We start from the raw sequence: 5,000 nt of genomic DNA on the forward strand, positions 1-5,000 counted from the left end.
TGTTCAGATGGTGCTGTGAACTTATCATTAAACCCAGCTGTGACCTCACTGAACGTTTCCCTTTGTGTCTCACAACACAAGGGGGCAGTCACAGCCTTCCCTCTAAAGACAACTCTCTACCTCCACACAAGACTACAAGCACCAAATAACACACACACCCTTCACTCAAAAATTTAAAAATCATGGCGACTCCTACACCAGCCTCGGAGTCCCCATCTGGGGAGGGGACCATAAATGTCCCCAGGTCGGACTGCCTTTCCGTCGACGACCCTAAGTGTCTTGACACCCCCCTCAACTTTTTCTTCACTAACTTCTGCAACATTCGCGGTCTAAGATCTAATTTTCAATCTGTAGAACACCACCTCTCCTCTTCTAAACCTCATCTTCTTTTCCTCACTGAAACTCAGGTGTCTGAGGCAACTGACAGTAGCACCTTTTCTGTTCCCTCCTACTTTCTCTATCCTCATTTTCGATCCAAAGCTGGATGCTGCGTTTATGTGCGCAATGACTTAACCTGCTCTTGTGCCCACGCTCTTGAATCTTTCGAGTTTTCCACCATCTGGCTACGACTACAGAGTCATTCTCATACTAAATTTATCTGTGCTGTATACCTCTCTCCTAACTCCTCTGACTATAAGAAATTCTTTGACTACTTAACTTCCAAAGTGGAGCACATTCTGACCCTCTTCCCTTTTGCAGAGATCTCCATTCTTGGAGACTTCAGTGTTCACCACCAGCTTTGGCTTTCCTCTCCCTTCACTGACCATCCTGGTGAACTAGCCTACAACTTTGCTATCTTCCATGACCTAGAGCAATTGGTGCAACACCCTACTCGTATTCCTGACCGTTTTGAAGATACGCCCAACATTCTTGACCTTTTCCTGACCTCTAATACTTCTGCTTATGCTGTCATCCTTTCTACTCCGTTGGGCTCCTCCGATCACAATCTCATATCTTTATCTTGTCCTATCACTCCAATCCCTCCTCAGGATCCCCCTAAGCGAAGGTGCCTCTGGCGTTTTGCCTCTGCTAGTTGGGGGGACCTGAGGAGGTATTTTGCTGATTTTCCTTGGAATGACTACTGCTTCCGTGTCAGAGACCCGTCTTTATGTGCTGAGCGCATAACAGAGGTGATAGTGTCTGGCATGGGGGCGTACATTCCTCACTCTTTTTCTCGTCCTAAACCTTCTAAACCTTGGTTTAACACAGTTTGTTCTCGTGCTATACATGATAGAGAGGTGGCCCACAAAAGGTACTTAAGCCTTCCATCACCAGAATCTCATGCACTTTATATTTCTGCCCGGAACCATGCCAAGTCTGGTCTCCAACTAGCCAAAAACTCCTTCATTAACAGAAAATGTCAAAACCTTTCAAGATCTAACTCCCCTCATGATTTCTGGCATCTAGCCAAAAATATCTCCAATAACTTTGCTTCTTTTTCTTTCCCTCCTCTACTTCAACCAGATGGCACCACTGCTATCACATCTATTTCTAAAGCTGAACTCTTTGCTCGAACCTTTGCTAAAACCTTCGATGATTCTGGGCTTGTTCCTCCCTCTCCTCCACCCTCTGACTACTTCATGCCATGTATTAAAATTCTTCGCAATGATGCTTTCCATGCCCTCGCTTTCCTAAACCCTCGGAAGGCTTATGGACCTGATGGGGTCCCTCCTATTGTTCTCCGAAACTGTGGCTCCGTGCTTGCACCTTGCCTAGTCAAACTCTTTCAGCTGTGTCTGTCAACATCTACCTTTCCTTCTTGCTGGAAGTTTGCCTACATTCAACCTGTTCCTAAAAAGGGTAACCGCTCTAATCCCTCAAACTACTGTCCTATTGCTTTAATTTCCTGCTTATCTAAAGTTTTTTTAATCTATCCTCAACAGGAAGATTCTTAAACATCTATCACTTCACAACCTTCTATCTGATCGCCAGTATGGGTTCCGTCAAGGCCGCTCTACTGGTGATCTTCTGGCTTTCCTTACTGAGTCTTGGTCGTCCTCTTTTAGAGACTTTGGTGAAACTTTTGCTGTTGCCTTGGACATATCAAAAGCCTTTGATAGAGTCTGGCACAAGGCTTTGATTTCCAAACTACACTCCTACGGTTTCTATCCTTCTCTCTGTAACTTCATCTCAAGCCTCCTTTCTGACCGTTCTATTGCTGCTATGGTAGACGGTCACTGTTCTTCTCCTAAATCTATTAACAGTGGTGTTCCTCAGGGTTCTGTCCTGTCACCCACTTTCTTCTTATTATTCGTTAATGATCTTCTAAACCAAAGTTCTTGTCCTATCCACTCCTATGTTGATGATACCACCCTGCACTTTTCCACGTCTTTTCATAGACGTTCAACCTTTCAGGAGGTAAACATATCATGCAGGGAAGCCACAGAACGCCTGACTTCTGATCTTTCTAAAATTTCTGATTGGGGCAGAGCAAACTTGGTATTGTTCAATGCCTCAAAAACTCAATTCCTCCATCTATCAACTCGACACAACCTTCCAGACAACTATCCCCTCTTCTTCAATGACACTCAACTGTCCCCCTCTTCTACACTGAACATCCTCGGTCTGTCCTTTATTTATAATCTGAACATGAAACTTCACATCTCATCTCTAGCTAAAACAGCTTCTATGAAGTTAGGTGTTCTGAGACGTCTCCGCCAGTTTTTCTCACCCCCCCCAGCTACTAACTCTGTACAAGGGCCTTATCCGTCCATGTATGGAGTATGCTTCACATGTCTGGGGGGGTTCCACTCATACTGCTCTTCTAGACAGGGTGGAATCAAAAGCTTTTCGTCTCATCAACTCCTCTCCTCTAACTGACTGTCTTTAGCCCCTCTCTCACCGCCGCAATGTTTCATATCTAGCTGTCTTCTACCGCTATTTTCATGCCAACTGCTCTTCTGATCTTGCTAACTGCATGCCTCCCCTCCTTCCGCGGCCTCGCTGCACAAGACTTTCTTCTTTCTCTTACCCCTATTCTGTCTACCTCTCTAACGCAAGAGTTAACAAGTGTTCTCAATCGTTCATCCCTTTCTCTGGTAAACTCTGGAACTCCCTGCCTGCTTCTGTATTTCCACCTTCCTATGACTTGAATTCCTTCAAGAGGGAGGTTTCAAGACACTTATCCACCAATTGTTGACCACTGCTTCGACCCTTTTATGGGACTGGCATTTCAGTGGGCATTTTTTTTATTAGATTTTTGTTGCCCTTGGCCAGTATCCTTCCTACATAAAAAAAAAAAAATATTGCGTTCCCCAATGTCTTCCCTGAGTTGCCGCTTTCTTCATTGGAAATACAACCCACCCTTTCACACCTTGGTTCATCTTCTCTGATATATTCGTACAATCAACCACAGCACATATATAAACCAGGGGTTTTAAACAGTAATACAAACTCATATCTTTCACCTCGAGTTTGTTGGGTGTTTTGGAGAAGTCGGCGTGTTTGATATCGGCCATTCCTTTCGTCTCCGCTCGGCTTCGGCCGTCACAATATCCTCGCAGCATAAATAATGCTCGCTTGACTCTTTTGGGAGCTTGCCAAATAAAACATTAATCCCTATAGAAATCTGTGAAGAAATGTTTCAAATATATGTAGCAGGAGACTAGAAATAAGTGTAAAGACATTGAGAGCCTAGTTAGGGGTATTTAGTTTATAACAACTATTCTGTAGAGTATGCATTACCAGATTCCGTGGATACTGTTAGCATAAGAATTAGGGTCAATGCTTTGTAGTATATAAATACAGAACATCAAAATGTATCTCGAGAGGCGGTTTTAAAATGTGCATCTCCCGAAAACTATGGGAGCACTGACCGACTCTATATTAAAACGGCCGGCAATGACCGGCAAATCAGCCCGTAGCGAATGCCCCCAATTCAAGAGAGTTCAAAATGTCAAACTTTAAGGTATGTACCAGAGATTAAGTTCTGTATCAGGCGTGGGTATCACTTTCAAATATCACCCAAACTATCTCGAAAACTAGGATTTCCAAACGCACTGCCGGAACTTAGAAGTCTTGGCACTCAATAGAGAGCATCTAGAGCTCATTAAAAACTACAAGGAAGAAAGTTAGGTCCTTGATAGCGCAATGTAAGTCGCTGGTGTTGCTTCTCCTTACGACCCAGGTACCGTGGCCAAGAAACACCCCGCTCCTGCTTCCTCATCGAACCCAGCAGCTAAAACGACGAAAATCGATAAGGCGCCCCTCACTGTTGAAGATATAACGCACCGAAGAAAAAAGTGGACAGACTTACGAGGGGCGTGTTGAAACAATGGCTGCAAGTACGTGGGGTCAGAGTGACTACCAAGAAAAAGGCGTACCGATAGCTTGTTTAGGATGTTTACCACCAACTAGAAATATACATTTAATTATAGAAGTACAAATCGTGCATATATTTTTAGGTAGAGTAAAAACTTTTTTTATTTATTGTTAGTGGGGCTGAGGCTGATGGGTGTCGTGGTATATTAGGAGGACTTTCCTTGGGTGCGTATGTGGTGTGCCAGACGATGGTACTTGGGCTGAGTGAGAGCCTGGGACAAAACCAGTTGTGGTTGCAACAACAGCTTTAAAATTGTTGGACGCTCTGAATGGGATATAAAGGTAGGGATAGATAAAGAAGGAAGACGTGTGGCTTGGTGAACATCCTTGGATCTGGGTGATGAGGTCGAGAAATCAGTCTCATCCAATCATCAAGCCAGCTGGCTTCGATGGTAATTCTTACCATAAGACCCTGTACTCGACTGGATTCGGCTTTGGTCCTCGGCATTCCGACCTTCAGCTATGAGTGTCTGGTGTATGTTACCTGGATTCGACTTTGATCTTGAGCTCTCTTTGTTAAATACATGGCCAAGGCCTGTGTTTTCCCACTCATTCCACAACTCCACTCTTTTCAGTTCTTAGTTTCCCACTCCCATTCCGGATACTGCGCCACGCATTATCTCGCTTGTGCGGGTTTTAGCGCTGGGTATATACAAGAACGGAGTATTAATTAAATTTCC

At 44.3% G+C, this 5,000-nt stretch overlaps 1 protein-coding gene across 5 annotated transcripts in view; it reads left to right on the forward strand.

The window, feature by feature from the left end:
* The window catches only part of LOC135094787 (uncharacterized), a 70,747-nt gene that overhangs the window by 34,547 nt on the left and 31,200 nt on the right, over positions 1-5,000 (forward strand). The window lies entirely within an intron of this gene.

Source organism: Scylla paramamosain, chromosome 46 (genome assembly GCF_035594125.1).
Source record: "Scylla paramamosain isolate STU-SP2022 chromosome 46, ASM3559412v1, whole genome shotgun sequence".
NCBI classification, from domain to species: Eukaryota; Metazoa; Arthropoda; class Malacostraca; order Decapoda; family Portunidae; genus Scylla; species Scylla paramamosain.